Here is a 26,768-nt window from a genome sequence, read left to right as displayed (position 1 = left end):
TGAGAATTAGAAGATATTGGTCATTTTCCTCAGCAATGTTAGCGAGCCCCAAAACAGAAGTCCGCGTTTTCATACCAAACCACTATGGAAACCTGGGGAAGTTTATTGTTCTTTTAATTGCCCCAGGCCCTTGGCTATGGAGACCCCTACTTGCCCACCCCACCCAGCCCCCTTATCCCCCCTCACCCCTGACTTCTGGTTGAGCAGGAGGGCCACTGACCTAGGACTGAGCTTCCACAGCATTTGAATTCTAAATTTTCTAGGCTTTCATCTGCACCAAAATGGGTCTGTTTTCCCCCAAAGTGAGGTGCTGCCTGGCAGCCAGAAAGGAGAGTGGACACTTCCTTTTTCCCAGCCCAGCTTCTTATATAGCCGGGCTATGTTTAGCAGTTTTCTCCGACTTCCTGTCCAATGGCTTCCTCTCCCTGTCCACAGAGTTCTCAGAACTCTTGCGTCTCTTGTAGGTCGTTCAGAAACTTGTGCGAGGCCCCTGGGCGGGACAGTCCGTGCTCTGCAGCGCTGACCCGAGCACCGTGACTCAGCCACCCGGAAGGACACGAGGGGCTGCAAGGCAGGAGGAAGGAGGGGCTTTGCAGGGGCTTCTCACGTGCATTGGAGATGGAGGCTTCTCAAGCGACAGAGAGGGCAGGGACATTGGGGTGTGCGTGTGTGAGGCGGTGGGAGAGCTTCGAAAGGGCAGGTGAAACTGCAAGGCCAGTAGACAAATGCAGCTTCTTCTTCAAGGGGAAATTAGTGAGGCTATTTGTTTCCCATCTGTCTTCCCCTTTAGGCTCTGAGCATCATCAGCACCATGAGGCCATGTCACTCTCGTTCATTGTTTTAACCCGGGTTGAGAGTCCCAACACACTGAGTACTAAACACTCCATGGAGAAATGAGTGAAGAAGGCAGAACACTAAGAAGCAGTCACTTGTTAAAGAGTACATTTGTGTACGGAGGGAGAAAGCAAAACTGGACTTTACACTCTCTACGTGGACAGATTAGGAGTTATTCTAGTTGTTTTCCTCTTCCAATTTTCTGTTATCTTCTCACTTTTCTTTAATTGTCTCTTGTATGTTTTTAAACAGGTATCTTTCTAAGTGAGAATTCAAGCTTTTAAAAAGTCTAGAAAGAAATATAAACAACTTATAGCCATTTTTGTGTTGGGCATGGAACTATCGAGTTTCGTTTTGTTTTATTTCCTGAATGTTCTTTTGCTTTTATCATCTGAAGGCATTTTTTAAGCGGGCAGCGAGTTAGTGAACCGGCGTCACAGGAGAGCTCTGTCAGGAGGGCTGGGACGCTCGGTGATCATGAAGAAAAGGTCAAGGTAAAGAAAGAGGGGAGGTGAAGAGCTCTATTATGGAGTATTTTTTAATGGGTGGAAAAGCACGTCCAGAGCGTTGGCTTTTCCATTCCCCTTGGGAAATGCCGTTCCCGCTGGCCAGAAGCTGAGCTGACCCTGGTGGTTTCTTCATTCCCCGCTACAGGGAAAGCCTTCTGATTCTGTGCATGGGTACTGATTTTTTTTCCCATCGATTTGGATGTAACAGAAATATCTTATGCTTTTTCCAATGAAGAATGATAAATTCTGGCCGTTGGGGACTATTTAGGAAAATGAGAACACAAAATTTCCTGGTGGTGTCAATTCTATGAGGACCTTTGCAGGCAGGTGGCCCTAATCAATGGATTTGTCACCTGACACAGGAACCCTTCGAGCTACCTTTGGTGTGACTGAAGTGGAATCCACCTAAGACTTGGGACCCCATGCTGGGGTCAGCCTTTGTGGAGAAGAGGCCCGGGGCCTCTTTGGAGATCCCCCAAGTGCAGGCACCCCAAAGCCTTCTGGCTCCCCGAACAGGCAGGGAAGTCCTCTGGGTACAGAGCTGTTAGCTATGGGTTAAGGGTGCAAGTGATCACCGATGAATACCCTGGTACTAGATTTAATGGAGAACATGACAAGGAAAATCAGTGTGTGTGTGTGTGTGTAGCCTATTTGAAAATACTTGGGCAATCAGCTGATGATTTGAAGTGTAAAATATTTGAATGGTAGTTATACCAACCCAAAAGGGGAAATGAAGTGTGAGAATTGTAAAGCCCCTTAAGGAAGGAACTGGGAAGGCTTTTCTATCCTTTTGAAGATGGATGCCAAAAAACCAAAATTTCTTGGGGGAGGGAGACTAGGGAGTTATTGCTTCATGGGTAGAGTTTCTCTTTGGGGTGATGATAAGATTTAGTAGTAGATGGTACTGATGGTAGCACAACACTGTAGATGTAATTAATGCCAAGAGAGTTTATACTTAAAAATGGTTAAAATGGCAATTTTTATGTTATCTATGCTCCCACAAGTTCCAAAAAAAATTGGTGGCAGCTAAACACAAAAATCTGGCATGGATTTTCTCCCGAGACTATCCTATGCAAACTGGAGTATTCCCCAGCCTCCTGTGTCACCTGGAGATGGGGCTCTGGGGGAGGTAGGACTAGCCTTGGGTGCCTGGGAGAATCTTCAGCCCCTTGCGTAATGGAGTCTGGCCCACCGAGCGGGGGTGCCTGGCTCGCTCTGGCAATCTCCTCACATCCTGATGCTGACTCCTGTCCAGTCGGGTCTGTTTGCTGGCTCTCCTCTCCCCTCCTGGCAGGAGCAAACCTGAAGCAGGGTGTACCGGGGTGAGGGTCCGGTGGGAACTCAACTGTGAGCCACGAGTGACTGGAATGAAATAGGCAGCTGTTATCCCATCCAGGCCAAACAGAACTTCTAGGAAGAGCTGTGCTGGGACCAAGAGGCAGGTACTCTGAGGTGTAAAAAGACTTTTTCACTCACTCTGGTTATGTGGCTTTAGTTGTCGAGGCCTCTCTCTGCTTACCAGCTGGTTCATTCTTGCATTTCTGGATTCATCTTGACCTGCAGATGTTAACAGTCTTCCCACTTTAATTTCCAGCTTTCCTTTCTATTCCTGAAGTCTGGGTATTACTATGGTTTTAGCTATTTTCCAGACGTGTAGCTTTGTTTAGGACTCAGAACCTGCCTGTAAGTCCTGGAAGGCTGAGGCAGTTGACACACTAGTGCCCTGAGTCGGCTGGCTCGGTGCTACTCGAGCACCCCCTGGACTGCTCACAGCCCTGCAGAGTCCACCGCTGGAGGCTCAGAACTTCTAAAATACGCTCAGCTGCTTCTCTGTGGGTTCTGCTCTCATAGTGACGTAGTGAGTGAAAGAATTGTGGTCAACGGCCACAACTGCAGCCAGGACAGATTTATTAGAACATTTTCAACATGCGGGGAAGCAGAAATACCATTTAAGCAAACAGCTCCTGACGATTACCTTCACCTGTTGGAACAGGCTGAGTATGGAGAAAGAACACATTCTGATGAAGGTATAAAAAGTTAGGATTGGAATGGGAGAGAAAACAACCTTTAGAGTAGATGGCAGTTACTCTGATAGGTTCATTCTGAAAAGCCGAGTTTCCATAGGCCAAATGAAAGGAAAGTGTTAAATGAAAATGTATCTAGAGATACCTCTCACCCAATATTCCTCTCATAGTTGGAAGTGAAGACTCTATTCTCTATGTTTTCTTCTTCAATTGCTGGATGATGGGTGTTATGCTTTAGAGAAACACATTCCAGAGAGATTACTTAGAAAGACTTACAGACTTGACCCTATATAAAAGGACAAGAAGTGACCTGCCAGTCTTTATGTTCGGTAATCTGCTCAATAAAAATAGCAGTAAATGGCAGACAGGTCTAAATGTGCCATTGCCTTACCCACAGAAAAATTCACAGGAGCTACAACCCCTGTGGACTTGTTCTAAACTGCTTTTGTACCTGGATCTTTTGTAAATCACAAACAACAAAGCTGAAAGCAACTGCGGGTGAAATGCACACCTCATCTCACGTGGGAAGTTTAATCTCCTTCACGAGCAGCCCCGCGAGGAGATTCTCACCATCGTGTTCTTTCGCTCTGAGCACTGGAGAAAGGCTCGTGGGGCTGCCATCCTCCCACACAGGGGACTCGTGGTTGACGTTGGATGGGGCCAAAGTGGAGGGCCCACTTTCATCCTGGCAGAAGCTGAGTGCGATCCAGAAAGGAATAAAACATCCCTTTTTTTGTCCTGTCATCTATCTAAAATAATTTGGTTGTCTTTAAAGGGCGCTATTGCTTGTGCAGTTTCTTTCAGAACCTAAGAGGAGAAAAGCATGAAGTATGTATTTTGTTTTCCACGTTAAACTGCAGGAAAACAAAAGGTATCCCGTTTCCTGAGAGCTGGCTGGACGGGGGAGCAGATCTGGATGATTCCCATTGGATCCCCTCTCCTAGGGCTTTTAAAAGTACTGATGCCTACTGACATTATTATAATTAGTAAAGATGAAAAATGGAGAATTTAGACAACTTGGATAAGTCCTTCTATAGCCTTCTAAGTAATAGGTGGTAGATCTCATCATTTTTGTGGGTTTAAATTCAGAGGACCCAATTTATATTCTTGTCCATAGGATTTATGCTTTGCCAGGATATATAATAGGAAAAGATCATATATATAGCCTTGTGACATGGTTATCTTAATTCTTATGTAATTTTGTGTTAAATGCCATTTGCTAAATGTTCCATTTATGCCTATCACCTAGAAAAGATTTGACAAACTCTAGCCTTAGGGTCTAATCCAGTCCACCCTGTCTTGTGTGTAGAGTTCGGTTGGAGCACAGCCAAGCTCATTTATTTTACACCTTATCTAGTATTGTTTTCTTGGTGTAATGGCAGAGTTAAATGGCAGCAACAGAGATGACATGGCCCCAAAGCCTAAAATATTGGCTGTCTAGCCCTTTACAGAAAAAGTTTGCTGGCCCCCAATATAAGTTATTAAAACTTTATAAGACTGTAAAGATCTATAGTCTTTGTATTTATACAATTGCATAGACATATCTATATATAATTCTATAACATGAATTTACATATGCAAAATTAATAAACACACATGCATGTGTACATATATGTGCATACACATATGAATATGTTTATAAGCAAATATATAAACACACATGACTATACATGGGTCTCCATATATATATGTGTGTGTATACAAAATGCGTGTGTGGATGCACACATGTTCAAAATTAATTGAATTCTAGGTAGGCCATCCCTAAGGAACAATATTTTTTATTACACCTGAAAAACCATTTGAGGTCAGCGGCCCCTTTCCTGAACACTGAATTGGTTTTGCTTCGCGGGAGTGATGAACTAATGCCTGTTGGACATACAGAAAGTGGGATCCTTGTCTCTCTCACTTACCGCTCCATCCCTGGAGAAAGCGCCTCTGTGGGCCTGCTTGTGGGCCAGGACCCAGCTAGGATTTCTGGGCTGCTAGTCGAGGTGGCTGGGGGACTTCAGCAGCCTCGGCGCTGGCCCTTGACCATACAGAAGTTGACACAAAGAGCAGAGAAGAAAAGAGCACAGGACGAAAATACGGGCTCGCTGCCCTCAACACCTAAAGAACGTTGCCCAACGTGGCTAACTAATTTTGGTGTGGAGGGAAGAAGTGGGGCATTTAGTGTAGCTTGAAATACAAATACCAACCCCCCAAGGATGCATGCCTTCGTTTATTCAGACTTACCATGTGCCAGGCACCGGACCAGGCTCCGGAGATATGCAATCCCTGCCCATCAGGGGCCGGAGTCCAGTGGGGGAGAGGTTGTGTGGTGGGGAGGGGAGTCACGTGGTCAGCACAGTGGCCGCAGAGCATCCAGGAAGGCCTCGTATCCTGGTCTCAAAGTCTTCAGGGGTCAGGGAAGCCTTCCTGGAGGAAGTGACCTCTAACTGAAAGTGAAGTGAAAGGAGGAGCTAGCCCGGAATGAGATGCCCTTAAGAACCCTGTAAGCAGAAAAAGCGCCTTGTCAGGGCCTGGGGTTGAGACAGGCCGTGGAACTGGGCCATACAAGTGGTTTTGTGTGGCCGGGGCCAGGAAGGCAGTGTGTGAGCGGCAGTCAAGCACACTTTGAGCCAGAGAGCGCTGAGTCAGCAGGTGGCCCTCGCCCCCCCACCGCACGGCCCTGTCACCAAGGGCTCCCCGATCTGCCTTCATTGGCTATCCGGGATATATTAGGAGGATGGGACGCTGTGATTTAGTGCTGTGTGGAGCCGTACCGGAGCCTCCTGCAACACACAAAAAAATGGTTCCCAAAAATCCTCCATGAGTTTGCACCAAGTGGAAAAATTAATAAAAGCACTATGATTGAAAAGCATGACTACACATGAAATCCCGCATTGCCCCGTCTACTCGCAACCCTCATAAAACCGTCTGGCCTGGCAGGCTCAGGAACCGCAGGTTGATTGAAAACAATTAATCCTGTGCGTAATAATCCAGATTTCGTATATTTTCTCCTTTTTTTTTTTTTTGCCTACAATTTAGTTTATAAATGAGACCAGAAAGATGAGTAGGAGCCAGCCAGTGAAAAGCCTTGTGAAAAATGATGAGTGTGAACTTTGTTCTAAGGGTGATGCAAAGCCATTGAAAGACTTTAAGGCAGGGAATGAAGAGACCAAATTTTGGGGTTTACAGTATCATTCTAGTTACAGGTTTGAGAGTAGATTTAAGAGGTTCAGTGTGCCATGGCAACATCTGGAGTTACATAAACCCACCAAAAAGATCAATTAACAGCATTATTATTAATTTTATAAAAATGATTTAAATAGGGTTATATATAGGAACCCTGCTTTTATGCAAGATTTTTCTGTAAACTCACAACTTCTCTAATTTTTTTTTTAAAAGGTGTAAAAAAAAGATTCACAACACAAAATCCCTGTAAATTAGAAATACATTGGTAAACATGTTGATTTGTACATGGGTCTGATTGTATTTGATTTGTGCACTTTTCAGAAACACACCCCTGTGTTTTTGCAAGCAATCATTTGCTTTGTTGAGTTCTCAAAGACTTATTTAAACAAGTTGATGAGCATTTCAGATGGCGTATAAATTGCGGGGAAAATAGTTTTCTATCCAAAACACCAAAAGCAAACAGATTGAGGGAGTTAAGAGGAAAATTAAGTAGAAGGGAATGAAAAGAGGGAGTTGGCGGTTTAGGTGTAGGGGCTCATGTGTATCTGCAAATCCTCCTCTAGTGGTATTCCCTTCACCTGAAAACCCTCTGCTCCACCTAGCAAGTTTCAAGGCCCAGGTCAAGTTCTACTCCTAAGATTTCTGATATCTCCAAAGCATCCAATCTCCCTTTAGGTTCTAAACTAGTGGCCCTGAGGGCTCAGAGTTTTTGGATTGCGTAGGTCTGGGGTGGGACAAGAATTTCCACTTGCAAGTCCCCAGGTGCTGCTGCTGCTGCTGGGTCCACACTTTGAGATCCACACGTATTGCAGGTGCATGCCACCTGGGGGTCTTGCTAAAATGCAGCACTTAAATCTGAATCAGTGGTTCTTGACTTGTAATGAGTTTGCTCCCAGGGGACCTCTGGCCCTGCCCAGCGACTTTTTGGGTTGTCCTACCTGGGGAAGGAAGGTGGCACTTGCTGCTGTAGCCAGTGGGTGGAGGTCAGGGGTACTGCTAAGCATCCTGCAATGCGATGCCCAGACAGCCCCCACGGCAAAGAATTACCAGGCCCCAAATGATGTCAGTTCTGCTCTAATCTGAACCATTCAAGACCGTTTAGACCTTTTGCTATGATTTCTTGCAATTATAAAGATTGCAATGCCTTGCAAGCACTATGTCTATAATATTGAAATTCTGAGGCTCTGGCTCCTCTCTCCCTGCCACACCCCAAATGCCTAGCAGTCTCGGCTAGGCATAGTGGGCCCGCAGTAAAAGCCTTTTAAAATGAACTTTCAGAAATGGTTCACAACAATGCAAGGTAGTGCTGGTGAGTGGATGTACGGAGCCGTGGATGATGATAGGCAGGTTTGTTTTGTTAAGTCCACAACTTTTACCATGTACTTACTGTCTTTGCATGGGCATATGTGAATGATACATGTCAATAAAGTTTTACTAAAAAGTTACCTCTGCAGGATCATTTACACTAGTAGTTCTCAGCATGAGCCAAATATCGGAATTCCCTGGGGAGCTTAAAACCACCAACACCCACATCCCACCAGGAGGGAGTTTAATTTAATCGTTCTGGGCTATGGCCTGAGTATGGGGAGTTTCTTAAGTTCCCTGGTGATTCCAGCATGTAGCCCGAGTTGGGAATCCCCGGGGGCCACCCGTGCTCGTGGTGCAGCTCTTGAAGCTCTAAGAGCCAGAAGCAACACTTGCAGCCTCTCGGTCATGTATATGATTGCAGCTAAAGAAAACCTTTTATTCCAAAGCAAGTTAGGCCCATAAAATGCCAGGAATTTTGCAAGGATCGGTTGCATTCCTCCTAGGGGCTGTGTGCTATGCTACGTGCTGGGACTCCAGAGTTGAAACGTTCAACTCTCAGTTCTTCCAGGGGCCGCAGGAGCAGTGAAGTCAGCGCACTAAGTGTTCAAATAGCAGCGTGTGCAAAGTGCCAGGGTCACACCGAAGCAGTATCTCGGGAGGAAGTGGCTCACTCTTCCCTGGGGCACTGGGGTGTTGCAGAGAAGGCCACATCTGAACTGGATCTTGAAAGTAGATGTCAAGTACATCAGTAGGTCAGATGCATTTAAAGGAAGCAGAAAAGGGGAAGGAAAGAGGGTCCCTTCACCACGTGCGGGACTTTGGATCTGGGGACAAGAGGGAGTCAGGGAAAGCCCTCCACAATGGTAGCCGGCTACCGGGAAAGCAGGGACACGAGCCAACAGGCACGGTGAGCCTTGCCATTAGCCGTGCCGATGCACTTCTCGTGCTAATTGGAAATTATTTTCACCCCCATCCTCACAACACATAAGGCATGTCTATCCCTTTTGAAAAGCAAACACACAACTAATGTCTTCCTTGAAAGCTGAGCTGCAAGGTAAGGGAAACTTGATAAAAAATCAGCCAAAAAATGAAGAGATAATATCCATTCTTGAAGAATTTATGGTGAAACTGATTATTCATATAGTCTTGGAGGCAGTATAAGTTTATATAATCCTTTTGAAAAGAAATTTTGCCAAACACTTTAAGAACCATCATGTTATTCATAGTTTTTAACCCAGGATTAGTAAAAACAAAACACTAAATGCATAAAGATGTTTGTTGAAACATTGTCTATAATGTCAAAAGACAAAAAGCAACCTAAATCTTCAACAATCGAATAGCTGAGTTAATTATGCCACATCAACAGGATAAAATGTTATATGACCCATTGCAGAGAATAATTATGAAATCAAGTAGAAACAAAACGTTTAAATCAGGATTATATTTCAGCTGCAATTAACAGTCTGAACACAGCAGTTCAAAACAGAGTTTATTTCCTCGGAAAATAAGAAATCCAGTTTCTGGTGGTTACAAGATGACTGCAAAAGCTCCGGCCGTCATATCTGTGATCAAGACAGGAAGAAGAGGCAAGGGAATTCCCTTTACCGTGAAAGTGAGCACTTTCTCAGAAGCACCCCTAGTACACAGCCCCTTGTGTCTCCTTGGCTACAACTGGCCCACATATCACCCCCTGTCCAACAGAGAGGGTTTGAAACAGCATGGCCATGACTGGCTCACCACACTTAATTCATCATCTAGGCTGGGCACATTGACGCCGAACAAAATAAGGGCTCTGTTGTCAAGAGAGAAGGAGTGAATGGATATTCAGCAGGAAAGGACAAACCGCCTTTCTCCAAAACCAAATGATATGAACACTATGATCATAGCATTGAAAGACGCGTTTGATGGGAAACGGACTTTGGCCCAGTGGTTAGGGCGTCCGTTTACCATATGGGAGGTCCGCGGTTCAAACCCCGGTCCTCCTTGAGCCGTGTGGAGCTGGCCATGCGCAGTGCTGATGCGCGCAAGGAGTGCCGTGCCACGCAAGGGTGTCCCCCGCGTGGGGGAGCCCCACGCGCAAGGAGTGCGCCCGTGAGGAAAGCCGCCCAGCGTGAAAAGAAAGAGCAGCCTGCCCAGGAATGGCGCCGCCCACACTTCCCGTGCCGCTGACGACAACAGAAGCGACAAAGAAACAAGACGCAGCAAATAGACACCAAGAACAGACAACCAGGGGAGGGGGGGAAATTAAATAAATAAATAAATCTTTAAAAAAAAAAAGAAAAGAAAGATGCGTTTGAGTAATGGCGAGAGGAAAGATGCAAAAGTCTTGTATAAGATTATGCATCTTTTTCCTGAATCTTCTAAAATGTTAATATAATTTTTAAAAAGGAAACAATGCTTTCGTTTAGAATTAGAGACACAGACTTACTCCCGCAAAACTGTGGCCTTCTCTATACCTGCTCTCCTTTACCTTACCTTCCTGGCTCCTTTAGGCATCTGAGTTTGCAACCTTGCCCTAAAGATCACGGGCAGTGCTCACTTTGTGTGGCAGTGTGGGAGAAAACGGCCTTGCACGCTCAGACCGTGCAGAGCGATCTTCATACTCAGTGGGGAAAATGATGATTGTTCTTGAACTTAATATTTGTCAAAACATTGAAGACTCCCTTACTGTCAGTTATCAATGTGTAGAGAAATGGAAATATAGTAAAAGTCATATGCATTTAGTTCACTGTAATTTAAAACATTAGAAATATTGAGAGTTAAAGTGTTTTATATCTTTGTAAAGGTAGTTTGGTCACACCGCTTGCTTTCTGTATAACTTAGGATAACAGAGCAGGCATCTTTTCTATGTCTTGGCAAATGGTCATACTCCTTTCTAAGTTTGCATCAGCTTCCAACATTTTATCCTTTGCGCTTTCTTTCAAGCACATGAAAGCTGAAAGTGACTTTTGGATATGGACCCAGGAGATTGAGCCCAAAGTGGCCATCTGGCCAGTTTTGGTGATGTACCCTCCTGTTGGACATCTTCCGTCTTTTCCTCGTTTATAGTAATAAGACTAGAGTCTCTCCAGAGACGATTGTGTCCCAGGACAGCTGTTAATTCTACCGCTCCATTTACATTCAGTTCCAATTTCACTTCCATCATGATCACTCTTCGTTTTGGAGCTGCCCTTTCATCTTGGCTGGCCAGTTCTCTATTTCAGTTATCCATTTTTGTGAAATATCCCATGGGTTTATCGCCGGACACAAGGAGGCAGCAAAACAGTCTGCTTTGCTGTCTGTGCCTCAATTGAATGCCGGGTGCACTGTGACCCATCACGCACAGACTTGGAAAGAAGCAGAGGGATTGGTCACCGGCCATCATGCGCCTCTCTCGTTTCCGTAGTGATCTGTGGACGGATGTGCTAGAAGTGAAGTCTGTGCTTTATGCAGTTACTCACGGTTAATATACTGTGGTAACGGCAATTTGCGCCGTGCTGTTTGGGCGTGGCATTCCCTAAGCTGCGGAAATTGAAATTTGTGCCCAGCGGAACCGTGCAAAGCGAGGCCTGTCACGTCCTTCGTGTGACACGGCAGATCATAAAAGCCTCCTAAGACCTAAAGTTTGGAATGGGCTTTAGAGACCACCCCAGCCACTAGCCTCCAGGTGACAGGTCTGCTTGTCCAGTGACCTATCCCGTGACCATTGGTAGAGCCTTTGCGAAAACTAGTGTATTCTAACTTTTAGCTCCAGGTTCCTAACACCTGTCACTGCGACTCTGACCACCAGGTGGAGTGCCAGGCTCCCTGCGTCGTCCCAGAGCTTCCAAAATTGGGGGAGGGGGTGAAAAAATGGAAACTGAGTCCCCTCTTATCCCAGAAGCCAGGTACAGGGCAAATGGCACCCTCCTGCCTGGGGTGGCGGCGGGGAGCAGCCTGCCTGGGAGGCCCGGAGCAGGCAGGTCAGAGCAGCTCGCCAGCTCCTCCCCTCGCTGGGCGGCTCAGGGCCTGGGGGGTTGGGGGCAGGGAGGCCAGCTGGCCAGTGTTGGGGGCCACCTGTTCTAAGCAGGACTTCTTCGTGTGCCTCCAAGTGGCCCAGCACTCTGGGAGCCTCCAGGGAGACCCGGTGGTGAATTCCACGGACCTAAACCCACAGGTGGGCCCTCGATGGCCCTTGGCCACTGTGCACAGCAGGAGGACTTGATCACAGCAGGTAGCTGGTCGAGGTGTCCAGAATCCTGGATCCCATATGTCTTGTGGAAAATCACCTTGATGCAGTGTACCTCCACTGAGACCAAATTAAAATGCTCAAATCACACAGCCTATGAAATCAACTTAAAAAACACAGCAAGAAAAAGAGAAAAGAGACCTGTGAGGTAGCACAGAACAGGGTGCAAATGGGTCGGAAGGGCCGTGGCACCTGGATCGAGGGGTAGGCAGATCTCAGGCTGTCTCCCCATCTCTGCTCATCCGCCTTCCCCACAGACACTGTGGCTGCGAGGACACCCAGCCACGGCTATAGCTTGGGGAACAGCCTGTTGGGGACGCAAGGGGTTTTATCTGAGTTTCTTTGAAAGAGAACTCACGGGCCAAAATGGGGGATGCCAATGGTTGACCAAATTCAGGCCTCTGAGCATTGAGCACTCAGGCATATGTTGTGTATCTGGGCTATTTGGGGTTTTCCTATATATTTAGTGCTTCATATGTTTCATGCATATTTAGCGCCCAAGTACCTCGTATATATTTACTGTCTTGTGCATATTAGGATTCTCTTAGTTCATCCACTCTTCTTTATCTCTATTTAAGATGCTTCACTTACTAACTACTTATCTTTTTTTTTTTTTAAGATTTATTTATTTACTTATTTCTCTCTCCATCCCCCCCACCCTGGTTGTCTATTTTCTGTGTCTATTTGCTGCATCATCTTTGTCCGCTTCTGTTGTTGTCAGCGGCATGGGAATCTGTGTTTCTTTTTATTGTGTCATCTTGTTGTGTCAGTTCTCCATGTGTGCGGCACCATTCCTGGGCAGGCTACACTTTCGAGCTGGGCGACTCTCCTTATGGGGCACACTCCTTGCGCGTGGGGCTCCCCTACGTGGGGGACACCCCTGCGTGGCAGGGCACTCCTTGTGCGCATCAGCACTGTGCATGGGCCAGCTCCACACGGGTCAAGGAGGCCCAGGGTTTGAACTGCGGACCTCCCATGTGGTAGACGGATGCCCTGACCACTGGGCCAAGTCCACTGCCTACTTATCTTTACTTAGCACTTCTTATGTGTTCCATCCATCCCATTTGTTTTCTTCTACAGCATAACTGAGTATTTCCAAACCATGCAACAAGCCATCCTTAGAATATTCAACTCTCTCATTCTAATGCAACATACAGATAGGTTTAAACTAAGAACCATCTTTGTTATCATAGTAAACAATTTGGAAAGGGCATCTTTAAACAATTCACTGAAATCAACAGGAGTTCAACTGGGCCCAGTCTTTTCAAAAGCCCTCGGGGTGTGGCTGGGGATCTACTCAGACCAGGACACCAGAGGTAACTCCAAGCATTCAAGCCTTTTTTTATCTCCTCTAAATTGACCTTGCAACGTTAAAGTTCCTCTCTTGGTGATGACTTCTTATTTGCTGATTTCCCTTTCCTGCCTCCTCATCAGAAGCATGTTTTGTGATGCTTTTCTAAATGTCAGTCAGTTGTTCCAGGTTTTCTACATCCTTGACTGTTGATTCTGCTGTCTAGTCTATTCACTGTTGCTCCAAATGGTCTGAAAAATAACAGATGGGAAACGGATGTGGCTCAACTGCTAGCACATCTGTCTACCATATGGAGGGTCCAGGATTCGATCCCCAGGGCCTCCTGACCCATGTGATGAGCTGGCCCACGTGCAGTGCTGCCGCACACAAGGAGTGCCATGCAGGGGTGTCCCCCACGTAGGGATGCCCCATGCGCAAGGAGTGTGCCCCATAAGGAGAGCTGTCCTGTGTGATTAAAGCTCAGCCCACCCAGGAGTGGTACTGCACATGCAGAGAGCTGACACAGCAAGATGACGCAACAAAAATGAGACTCAGTTTCCCAGTGCTGCCAAATAATGCTAGCAGATGCAGAAGAACACACAGCGAATGGACACAGAGAGCAGACAACAGGGGGGGAAGGGGAAAGAAATAAATTTTTAAAAAAAATAGCTTCAAATATTTTTAAAAAAAGAAAGAAAAGAAAAATAACAGAAGCTTCCCAGTGACTTACTGCTCTCCATTAGACTAGCCTGCAGATGGTTATCTGCCACGCCCCAGGCACTTCTCACCTAGAACCAAGGAGAGTGTTAGATTGAGGAAGAACACGGGTGGTGGTCCTGGAATTCCCTATTTTTCATTCCCAGTTGTCTCTAATGGGCATTGTGGGGGGTGGGGCAAATAAAAAGTCAACTTCCCTTTGTCAGTGAGGAAGGACGCATCAGGTGCAGGAGCGGTGCAGGAGCCAGCTTGGATGTGCCAGTAACTCCTTCCAGCCTCAGGTCTATAATCCGCTTGGGTTAGGATTTCCAGGAACAACGTTCTCCCCCTGAGAGATCGGGACCAGGCAACAACTTGTTACCGTCAGAAGATTTTGCTCTCTTAAACGGCTTTGTCTTTCGTGACAGCGTTTCAAAATAAATCACTTGGCCTGTGGCGCCCTGATCCCACCTCTTCTTGCCTTTCTGAATTCAGATGACCTGCGGCCGCTGTTCCTGACTATTTTCTGGTCGTGTCAGAAGGGAGAGGAAGCTCTTGAATTCCAAACGGTAGCTGGCCCCGTTGCTCCCAGCAAAGTTGTCTCCTGTCCCTTTGAACAGGCACAGCCAGGTGTATTGAAAGTAAGGCTGGTGTGCCCACAGAATTGGTGCCCCTGCTGGAAATCTTGCGTGTGTGATCACGTCTCAAGTCGCGGCCTTTCCTTGTGATTGTTGGGTGGTTCTGCACTACTGCCTGCAAAGAGAGAGAGAAATGAGCAAGAGATCAGCAGGTGCATGAGGAGTGGACTCCAAGTCCAGTGCTCCTTCATTTCATTCAGAGAGTCGCATTCATTCAGTTGATCCGGAAGGTGAAAGAGTGACTGGTAAGGTTTCCCGAGGCCGGGGTGGCAGCTCCAGAGGTCGTGATGGGATGCATGGAGCGGCACAAGGAATCTCACTTGGGGCTGCCTTGTCGGGGCGCCAGGGTACCCAGGCCAAGAGGAGAGCCACAAGGCCTTCCCTCCTGTATTACTACAGAATGGTCTCTGAGCTAAGACCGTCGGGCTGATGATGTTTCATAAATTATGGATGATCTGATGTGAGCAGTGATGAAAATTGGAGCTTACATTTTACTGAGCATTTGCTATGGGCCGGGCACAATGTTGAGTGCTTTAAATGCAGGATCACTTTCAGTCCTCCCAATAACTCTTTGAGATAGGAATTATTATCCAAATTCTATAGATGGGAAATTAGGAGAAATTTCCCAATATATCAGGATATTCTCAGCTGTGTGTGTCAGAAAAGAGAGACAAACACAATGCAGACGTTGATGTCTTTTTCTCTTTCACCTAAGAAAAGGCTGGAAGTAAATAGTTGGCTGATAAAGTGCTCCAAGGTGTCAAGGCCTTCCGTGTTATCACTCACAATTTTCTGCACGTGGCTTCTTCCTCTTGGCCCATGGGAGTCACTCAAGTTCCAGCTATTGCATCCTCACTCCAGCCAGCAGAAGGGAAGAAGGCCAAAGAAGTGTATGTCCCACCCTTCAGGGACACTTCTCAGAAGTCACACATAATGTTTTTGTTCATATATCAGGGGACAGAACTTAATCACGGGCAGACTTAACTGGGAGAAGGGTCTGAAAGTGGAGTGTTTATGCCATGCAACGGTGTGCTCGGCTAACACTTGGGGGTTTTAATAGTCAGGGGAACAGCTAGCTGGCTTGCGATCATCCGAACCCAGGCCAGCAGCCTCCAAAGCTTAGCTGCGTGCTTGTTTTATTTGAACTGTGTGTCTATCTACGTACATCACTTGTGCCAGCCTGGCCTCTTAAGTCAAGACAATTTGGGAGAAAGCATTCACAAGAGCACCAGAAACAAATAGTGCGTCTCTGAGATTCTGAGGCTGTATTTCCAGAACTACAGCATCTTTTATTTTTTCAGCATGTGTTGTTTTTCCCACTTCTATTGTGACAACATATATCCAACATAATATTTCCAACGCATTCATTGCTTTCACAGTATTGTGCTGCCATCACCACTGAACATTACCTAAATTTTTTCCATCACCCCAAACAGACACTCTGCCCGTTTGGCATTAATTCGCCATTCCCCAGCCCCCACCCCGCTAACCTGTAATCTACTTTCTGCCTCTATGAACTTGTATATTCTAGTTCCTTCATACATGTGAGATCATGCAATATCTGCCTTTTTATTTCATATAAGAGAAACTATATAAATCTCTCCTTTTGTGTCTGGCTTATTTCATTCAATGTGCAATATCTTTTTTTAAAACATGCTAACTGACACAATAAACTGTCCCTGCTTAAAGTGCACAGTCTGTAAGTCTGACATATGTATGTATGGAAACATCCACGAAACTTTTGCCACCATCAAGATCAGAAACAGACCTCCCACCCCCAGAAACGTTTCCTCGTGCCTCTTTGAAATTCGTTTTCCTGCCCTCTGCCACCCCTCACAGCAGGCAGTCACCAATCTGCTTTCTGTGGCTGTAGAGTAGCTTACTTTCTAGATTTATGTAAATAGGATACAATAAAATGTACTTTTTAAGCCCAGCTTTGCTCACAGCATTCATCCATGTTGCATCCATCAGTAGCTCATTCCTTTTTGTGACTGAGAAGCGCTCCATTGTATGGGTATAGCACCGTGTGTTGAGCCATTCACCTGCTGATGAATATTTGGGTTGTTTCCCATTTAGAGCAATTACCAATAAAGCTGCTTTAACCATATCTGCACATCTTTGTGTAGGCATACATTGTCATTTCTTCTGAGTAAATATCTAGCCCTCAAATGACTGTGTGTGTACATACTTAGCTTCTTAACAAACTGCCCAGCTGCTTTCCAAAGAGGTTGTACCATTTTCTATTCCCACCGGCAGCATATAAGAGTTCAAGTTCCCCTTAGTCCTTGCCAACATTTTGTATGGTCAGTCTTCTTAACTTTAGCCACTGTAATAGGTGTGAAGTAATATCTCCTTATGGTTTTAATCTGCATTTCTCTCATGACTAAAGATGTTGAGCATCTTTTTATGTGGTTATCTTCCTTGATGAAGTACCTATTCACATCTTTTTTTTTTCCTTATAGTTGAGATTTGAGAGTTTATTTATATATTCAGGACGCAAATCCTTTAAAAGAGATTTGTCATGCATAGATGTTCTCCCAATCTGTGGTTTGTCATTTTTTTCCTTTGGTGGTGTCTTTAAAAAAAAAAGTATTTAATTTTTATGAAGTCCAGTTTACCAGTTTGCAAAAACACAGTATCTTAGTTGTGAATGGAGGCATTTTGTACCTTTTCAAACTAATATACTGCACCCACTTTACATGTAAACGTGGGCACATCAGTCATCTGCCTTATCTGACCCCAGTAAGTCACATGGCAAGCAAGTCGTTGGCATCAAGTGTTCTTCTTGAACATCTAATGAGATTTTTTGTGTGAAAAAAGAATCTTACAAGGACAATAGTAACAGGCAAGCAGAATCACTTAGAAATGGGACTTAAAAAAGAATTCACCAGATTAGCTGCTTCCACAGAGGTAATGCTGGTCACACTAAGTATTTTTACTGAATCATTCATTCTTCTTCAATGGGCAGCAGAGCTAAGGAATTTGGGTACAGGATGTGGCAACAACAAACAAAACCATCCTTCCCTTTTTTATATACACAAAGCCAAGTATTGTTAATGGTCTCTGGAAAACAGGATTTGTTGAGAAATGCTTTTGGTGTTTATCTTCTACACTTCAGTATTACATGAATTTTTACTATAAACTTGTTTTTCTTTTGTTATGAAAAAAAAAAAGAGAAAGAAAAGACCTTTTGGAAACCAGAGATGAATAAAACACTCTCAGCCTCCAGTGCCCTGGATTGGGGTCATTTCCATCAGTTTCTCACTCATTGAGGCCCTGCCCCCACGTCCATGTCTACGGCAAGAGCCTTCACACTGCGTCGGCAATGCCAAGGGACAAGTAAGCCCCCTTCCTCTCTACATTACCTGTGGCTTAGCTAAGAAGAATTAGCATTTCTCGAGCATGAACTAGATGCCAAGCCCCCTTCTAAGCATTTTACCCATAATGCCTCATGTAATCGTCTTGACAACCCGTGGGTGGGTGCTGTTGTAACCTCGATTGTGCAGATGACAAAACTGTGGCACGGAGAGGTTCAGTGACTTGCCCAAGAGAGCAGAGGTAGCAAGGTGTGGAGGCGGGCTTTATGGCTCCAGAGCCTGCGGCGCTGTTAAGTCCAGGCATCCTGGGCTGCAGGAGGCATGGGCTACACTGGCTGGGGACTGACCCGGAGACACTGAGCCCGCCCAGTGCAGACCCACAGCCTGAGTTCCGCACCCAGGACCAGCTCAGGAAAGGCCCCACTGGCTAGCGCAGGGCCACCAGCAAGGAAATGGGCCCCGGAGGCGGACTGCTCAACCTCGCCATTCAGCCTCATCACCTGCCTTCCTAAATTTGGAATTCCCTCAGCTTTGGAGGACAAAAGATACACAGGGTAAACAAGAATTTATGCTGACTGTTTTCGTTTTAGAATCCAGTGTGACTCCACGGGGAGGGAGACCTGGGAAAATATTTGTTTGGGTTGATAAGTGCTTTCTCTACTCACTCACGAGGCTGCTCCAGGCTCTGGGACCCGGAGAGCAGCCACTGAAAGCCGTATCCAAAGATAAAATTCTTTATAACCCCTCTTGGTTTTCATCCAAACTCGACACCCTTTTATTCAAACGGAGAGCAATGGCAGTGGCAAGGCAGAAGAATTTCAACGATTTGAGACCCACCCCTGTTTTTGTATCTCATAGGGAGTTGGAGAGTGTTACCCCACAGCCAAGGGCAGCAGAGGAATTTGAGCTGGATGCCGGGGACAATCAATGAAAGTGTGCAGAGGACAAGAGAAAGGCTGTGCCGCTTCCCCATTCCCCCACACCTGTCCAGCCTCTCTGCCCCTCCGCCCCAGTCCTGGCAGGTGCAAAACGAGGTGTCAGTGCCCACACGTTGCCCCCGGGCGCCACGTGGGCCTTGCCACCATCCCTGCGTGCACCTGAGCATGTGTGCGGGGCCCCGCACACCTGGAGAGTTACAGAGCCACGTGGCCCCCCCCCACTCACCATTCATATCATTCTTAGGGAGTGAGTGGCCCGCTGCTCCCACAGGTCCTGAGCCAGCATTGTACCTGCAGCTGCAACAGAAGAGAGAGCGGGAGGGAAGGCACAAGCTTAGCCGTGATCTTATTTTCACGTCAGGGAAATAGATAACTCTTTTTTTAAAAAAAAGAAAAATCCATTTATATAAAAGGCATATGGTTGTAATTCATTGTGCTATTGAGTCCCATTTAAAATGACCGGCTGTCCTGATTTTGCTCACTCTTTGTGACATGTAAAAGGTGTATACATTCCCAAAGAAGAATTTCCAGTAGAATAGGCTGAACTCACACTGCTTGGGTAGATAATTAGGAAGTGCTTTATTTGCTTTGTAACTGTCTGAATCTGGGCAAAGCTGATGGGAGAGTAATTCAAAGTAATTCACGGTGTCTATTGAAATTCTTAGCACCTTCTCCGTGGCTCTAGGATCAACAGTGCTGAGTGGAATAGCAAAGAGAAAATTTGGATTGCATTAAATATTCAAGGCCAAGCAATTTATCTAGGATGGGATTCTCCAGTGTATCCTAGCAGAGGGTTTCAACTTAGTAATGCAGTTCCCTCTGAGTTATGGTCTACCCTCTCCACTACCTATACTTGGTGGTCAAAATATGGTCACTAGGGGAGCAGATGTGGCTCAATGCCTCCCACATATGGCGTCCCACGTTCAATCCCAATGCCTCCTTAAAACAACAACAGCTATATATATGTAGTCACTAGCTGACCAGTGACAATAATAAGGTTTATTACTATTTATTGAGTTCCTATTATGTGCCAGATGCTGTACATTCTTAAACTCATTTAATTTCTGTGAGGGAGTATTTCTGTTCCCATCATTCAAAGGAAGAAAGCTTAGTTTGGAGCTTGGTTACTTACAAATCTGTAAGTGGCTAAATGGAGCTTTGAGTCCAAGTCTGTCCATTTAAAACCCTATGGTTTTTGTCACCAAGCTATACCACTGTTTTAGTTTCCTGAGCTGCCCAAGCAAATACCATGCAATGGGTTGGCTTAAACCATGGGAATTTATTAGCTCACAGTCTTGAGGCTGGAAAAAGTCCAAATCAAGGCATGATGAAGGCGGTACTTTCTTCCCAAAGACTGACATTCTAGGGTTGGCTTCCAGTGATCCCTGGCCCTGGGCTCCTCTGTCACATGGCAATGCACATGGCAGCCTCTCCTGGGCTCTCCCTTCTCTTCCAGGATCTGCTGACCTTCAGTTTCTTCCATCCAGTGGCTTTCTCTATATACCTAAATTGTATTCTGTCTATCAGGGACTCCAGTAACAGGATTAAGACCCATCCTGATTGAGGTGGACCATACTTTACCTGAAGTAGCCTCATCAAAAGGTTCTACTTGAAATGGGTCCATACCAACAGGAATAAATAAGGCCCTGATCCTAAACCAGTCATTAAAATACATTAAAAGAAAACCTTTCATGACATTTAGGAATGCTCAACTTTATTGAGTGACTCGTGAATCAGGTAGCATCCCATTTAGAGAGTAGAAGGGAGCGCCACGGAGGAGGTAGACAGGGGAAAGTCACATGGGCAGTGAGGAAACACTCTGACTGGCTGGTGTTGTTTCCATTTTACGTAAGGCAATCTTTCAAAGTGGTGAGTAGATATATGGAGTAGTACAGTGTGCTTGTCCATTTTGATAAGGTATTGCCACTGGAATGAAACTGATTTATCAGCAGGTGCACTTTATCTGCAGTTTTATCTGGTGCTTTCCATTTGCTCAGAAAGCCACTGCAGGTCAATTTTTTTAAAAAGACTTACTTATTTACTTTATTTTTTTTAATCTGTGCCACCCTACCCCCCCCCCCCAGTCCCACCCCCAGCTGGTTCTCTCATCTGTCTGCTCCTTGTTTGCTCACCTTCTCCAGGAGGCACCGGAGACTGACCCTGTGGGAGGTGAGTGCCCAATGGCCTGAGCCCCATCTGCTACCTGTGGGCTGCAGCATCTGCTTGCTCGTGGCATCTGCTCATTTAGGCATCCGCTCATTGCGGCATCTACTCGTCTTCTTTAGGAGGCACTGGGACTGGAACCCAGGACCTCCTGTGTGGTAGGTGGGCACCCAATTACTAGAGCCACGTCCACTTCCCAGGTCAATTATTTTTGTCTCCTGGATAAGGTCTTCTTCAGAAAGGTCCCTCCTAGCAACACCCAATGCAGATGACCATTTTATTGTATTTATCAAGTGGTATATATTTATATTAAAATACATCTGTGTATAAATAAAAATGGGCCTTCAGTGAATTGTAGAATTTTTTTTTAAAGATTCATTTTTTATTTATTCCCACCCCCCTTGCGGCTTGCTTGCTGTCTGCTCTCTGTGTCCATTCGCTGCACATTCTCCTGTGTCTCCTTGTCTCCCTTTGTTGTGTCATCTTGCTGTGCCAGCTCTCCGCAGGCACGGGCCATCAGCTCTCCACAGGTGCATGCCAGCCCGCCTTCACAAGGAGGCCCCGGGATGCAAACCCAGGGCCCCCCATATGGCAGACGGGAGCCCAGTCAATTGAGCCACAGCCGCTTCCTGAATTATAGAATTTTAACACTTGAGAGCAGCCTCATATTGAAAATGAAGAAATTCTGGCTCAGAGAGGTTAAGGGGTGTGCCAAAAACACAGATTAAGAAGCATATTTCTGAAACTGTCATAAGCCGGCCTGGAAAACTGCACGTAGAAGGTGAAATACTCACTCACATTAGATTGATGTGTGAGTAATACAGTTTTTTTTAAAGCACTTTTCACTTTAAAGGTTTTACTTACTTGTCCTAATGAGGTATCAAAATCCCACTCTGGCAGTTGCTGGGAAGCTCCGATTCAGTTAAAAGCCCAGTGCTACTTTTCCTCCATGAGCTCATTTCAAAATAAACTGCCAGCCCGGCTGCGCTTGTGGTCTCGATATAGCAGCCCCAAATCCACTGCGGCCGACTAAGCTTTGGATTCGCGAATGGGGGTGGGGATCAGCTGCCTGTGCAGGCTCTGAGTTTACACTGCTTTTTTTTTGAGATGCTGATGACTTTATTTCTCAAAGCATTCACACACTGAATAATTAGGCATTCAATAGCAAGACGTTTATAGGAACAAGCGAAAATGTAGAGCAGCGAGCAGACAGAGGCAAGAGCTACCCCTCCCATCAAGGAGGAGCCAGTGCCTGGACCTTGCTATTTCCTGCCCTCGTTAAGATTTGTATCAAAACTGGTGTTTATTTCACATTTCCCCTGAGTTTTCTATTTGAACAATAAAATATGAAATAACTGTACTGTATTTCCCCGTTGGAAATAAACATTTGGTCTCACTTTCCTCTGATGCCCCAGGTATACCTAGCTTTCAAATGAGGATTGAGAGTGGCTGGCCTTGGCCCCTGGATTCAGACCAATAAAGAATTCCAAAACTGACAAAAAGAAAACAGAAAAGAGGAGCAGGCTGCAGGTTCCAAATTTCTTTGTTTTAAAATTAAACATTTATCTTTGTTAGGCTTTAAAAAAGAATATATGCGCGTCAAGAGACCTTTTAGAACATTCAGAGAAGTTTTGAGGAAAAAAAAAAAATAGAAACCATTGATAATCCTACCATGATTTTTGGTGTTCTTTTTTCCCAGTACGTATTTTCTGTATGTATTTTTTTTCTTTTATTTTAACATTGTGATCATTTTCTAGTATTATTTAGTCTTCTTAAAAAAACATAGTTTAAATGACTGCACAGTATTTCAAGGTATGGGTATACCATCGTTTATTTAACTGTTTCTTTATTGGCATTCATTTGGTTTCAGTGATTTTTTTTGCTATATAAGCAATACCATAGTGAATAGTTTTCTATATATTCTTTGATTGCTTCCTTATTTTCTTACAGCATCAACAGAGATGAGTGTTTTTGAGATCCTTTTAGCACATTGCCAACTTGCTCTCCAAAAAAGCTGTACCAATTTATCCTTCGTCTATTACTTATTTGGCCGTTAATGAGCTTGATGCTTTTCCTGGGTTTGCAATTCATCTGTACTTCTCTTGCATAATTTGCCCTTTGCCCAGTTTTCTACTGCGCTGTTCTTTTCCCTACTTATTTGTGATTACTTTATTCAGAAACAGTTCTTTATTGAAGGATAATTGCCATTCTCTGTTATACTTGCAGTAAATATTAATTCTTTAAGTTTAATTGGACTGTTAGAGTTTAAAAATTAGAAGTTTGGTAGAATATCTAAATGAAAAAAAATTTATATATATATACTAGCTTTATTTTAATGTGCAACTAGAATGGAAAACCACTCATCTGGAGCAGAGCTTCTCAGCGTTTAAGGGGCCTGTCAATCACCTGGGGATCGTCTTCAAGGGCGAATTGATTCTGTAGATGCGGGACGGACCTGCCAAGTGATGCAGACACTGCTGTCCCTGGAACGCTTGTGAATAGCAAGGCCCCAGAACAGTGTCCTCCAGTCACTGCGGTCCAACAGTAACAGCCTCACCGGGGAGCATGTACAAAATGCAGATTCCCAGGCCTTCCCTACGCCCTGCTGAATCACAGTCTCTGGGCGTGGACCCAGCACGCTGTTCTAACAAGACCTCCCGACGATTCTGATGCACACTAATATTGGAGCGTCACTGGCTTAGCGCGCCTAAGTGCTTTCCCACAAGCACCTAAGGCCGCTGGTGTAATGATGGGAGGGAGCTTGACGATAATGAGAAGAGAAGGTGGAAGCAGATGAGCTGGTGACTCTGGCCATCTGAAGGGGCAGCAGCCAGTCCTTGGGAAGAAAGCATTGCCTTGATGATGCCCTGATTTGGGCATTTTTCTTAGCCTCAAAACTATAAGCTAATAAATGCCCGTTGTTAACCACTAACTGGGAGGAAGCGAATGTGGCTCAAGCAATTGGGCTCCCGTCTACTGTAGGGGAGGTCTAGGGAAAGATTCCAGGGCATCCTGGTGAAGATGAGCTGGCCTGTGTGGCGAGCTGCCCTGAGTGGACAGCTGGCCCACATGGAGTGCTGGCCCATGCCGACTGCTGGCCTGCACAGGAGTGATGGCCCACTCAGGAGTGCTGGTCCATGCAGAGAGCTGGCGCAACAAGGTGACGCAACAAAAAGAGACACGGAGGAGACACAATGAGAGACACAGCAGACCAAGAAGCTGAGGTGGCACAAGAGAATGAGTGCCTCTCTCCCATTCTGGAAGGCCCCAGGATCAGTTCCCAGTGCTGCCTAAAGAGAAGACAAGCAGACACAGAACACACAGCGAATGGACACAGAGAGCAGGCAGCAGGCACAAAAAACAATGAGGGAGGGGAGAAATTTAAAAAAAAAAAGAAAAAGCCAACCGGGGAGTGGATGTAGCTCGATGGTTGAGCGCCTGCCTCCCACGTATGAGGTCCTGGGTTCAATCCCTGTACCTCCTTTTTAAAAAAGCCAACGTATTTTATGGTGTCTGCTTTCAGCAGCCTAGACAATCAAAACAAATTTTGGTACCAGAAGAATGGGGTGGTGCTATTGCAAATACCAAAAATGTGTAAACAGCTTTATAAATGGGTAACGGGTAGATGCTGGAAGAATTTTGAGGTGCTATAGAAAAGGCTTGGGTTGCTTTGAAGAGACTGTTAGGACTATGGGTGCTAAAGGTGCTTCCAATGAGGCATTAGATGGAAATGCTGAATGTGTCATTGCAAACCGGAAGAGAGGCAGCCCTTGTTTTGAGGTGGAGAAGTTGGCAACCTTGAGTCCTGATATCAGATGGAAGGCAGACTTTGAAAGTGATGAGCTTGGATATTTAGCTGAGGTGATTTCTGAACTAACTGTGAAAAGTGCCACCCGGTTTCTCCTTGCAGCTTATAGTAAAATGTGAGAAGAAAGGGATGAGCTGAGAACTGAATTCCTGGGAACAAAGAAACCAGAAACTGATGATCTGGAAGATTCTGAGCTTCTGGGAGATGATTCCCAGGGACTGATATTCCATGTGAGGGTTTAACTGAGCGTGGAACCAGTCAGCCCTTTCAGTGCGGGTCAGGACTGGAAATGCAGTTACCCAGAAAGGATGTGAGGAAAGTTCTTTAGTCTGATGGTTTGAGCCTCTGTGTACTGTATGTGAAACCAAGTTTTTTTTTTTGAGATTCGTATGAATGGAACCACTGCCAGCCTGGACTGAAAGGGGCAGAAAAGAGCCAGATTGAAAGAAAAATGACTTCAAAGGCAGAACCCAGGAAGCTGAGGTCTGAACCAAAGCCCCCTCAGGCTAAGAGATGTGTGTGTAAGGGTGATTATGCCCCGGCACTTGGAGAAGGAGCCTGCCACCCTCCTCAGTGTTTACACCCCGTTTCTCTCAGATGAAACCGTGATAAGATGGCATTTCACACCCCATAGAACGGCAGCCATCAAAAATTATAGAAAATAACAAGATTTAGTGAGGATGTGAAGACGTCGGAACCCTTGTATGTCACTAGTGGAAATGTAAAAGGGCACAACCACTGTTGGAACAGTTCAGTGGGTCCTCAAAAAGTTAAACATAGAGTTACCGTACGACTCAGCAATTCTACTCCTAGACATGCACCCCAAAGAATTGAAAGCAGGGTCTCTAACAGGTACTTGTACACCAATTGTTGCTAGCAGCATTAGTCACAATATCGAAAACATGGAAACAACTCAAGTTGTGCCCAAGAGTAAACAAAATGTGGTCTACTCATAAAATGGAATATTACTCAGTTGCGAAAAGAAATGGAGTTCTGATCCATGCTACAACTTGGATGAAACTTGAAATCATTTTGCTGAAAGAAGACACGAAAAGGACAATTATCGTATGATTCCACTTGTGTGAAATATCTCGTTATCTTCAAATTAATAGAGACAAAATGTAGATTGGAGGTTACCAGGGAGAGCAGTGGGGGGTTTATTGCTTAATGGGGACAGATTCTCTGTCTGGGGTCATGACGTAGTCTTGGTAGTGGATGGAAGTGACGGCAGCAAATACTGTGACTGTGACAATACTGCTGAACTGTACAATTAGAGATGGTTAAAGTGGCAACTTTTATATTATCTATATTACCACAAAAATGTTTAAAAATGTACCTTACAGATTAAAAAACAAATAAGGAAACATGGTGACGTCTCTACACAGCGGTGGGGTGTCAGGGGCAGAGCTTCTGGTACCCCACTTCTTACCTTCATAGATGTGACCACCGGTATTCATGAAAGTCGCAGTTTTTGTGTTAAATGGTGGCAGCAGCCGTGAATTTTCGCCAAAACCTGCCGTGTGTTTGAGAATTAGCCCTGACGGCATTCCATCCACATCTGGCTTCTGGCCCTCCTGGAGATCCTTTGGTCTATATAATCTTGTTTAAGAATGTCTCTCGTTTTTTTGTTTCAGCCAGAAAAAGTATAAATAAAAATACCAAGCTTACAGAGAATTAAATTAGGTCGCGCATTATCTCACAGACAACGAATTTATGTTGGCATTCCTGTAACTTGAATTCGCGTAACTTCTGCCCTACTGGAAGCTTCACGCCAGTTAGAAAAGGGATCCATTATACGACATAAGCGGATTTGGAAGCGCACCGAGGCACGCGGGAGAGGTGCACGGGGCTAGACTCCTGG

The 26,768-nt window shown here is 45.4% G+C and overlaps 1 protein-coding gene and 1 long non-coding RNA gene across 2 annotated transcripts in view; one reads left to right on the top strand and one right to left on the bottom strand.

Moving 5' to 3' along the window:
* The window catches only part of RIPOR2 (RHO family interacting cell polarization regulator 2), a 212,209-nt gene that overhangs the window by 35,050 nt on the left and 150,391 nt on the right, over positions 1–26,768 (top strand). The gene's annotated exons all lie outside the window — the stretch shown is intronic.
* On the bottom strand, positions 9,322–19,242 carry LOC131275344 (uncharacterized). Its single transcript, XR_009182783.1, has 3 exons — positions 19,163–19,242; positions 14,078–14,796; positions 9,322–9,411 (listed from the first exon to the last, which is right to left on the bottom strand). It is a non-coding gene; the product is annotated as an uncharacterized lncRNA (long non-coding RNA).

The sequence above is a fragment of the Dasypus novemcinctus genome, chromosome 22 (genome assembly GCF_030445035.2).
Source record: "Dasypus novemcinctus isolate mDasNov1 chromosome 22, mDasNov1.1.hap2, whole genome shotgun sequence".
Taxonomy (NCBI): domain Eukaryota; kingdom Metazoa; phylum Chordata; class Mammalia; order Cingulata; family Dasypodidae; genus Dasypus; species Dasypus novemcinctus.
This window is presented reverse-complemented; position numbering and strand designations above follow the sequence as displayed.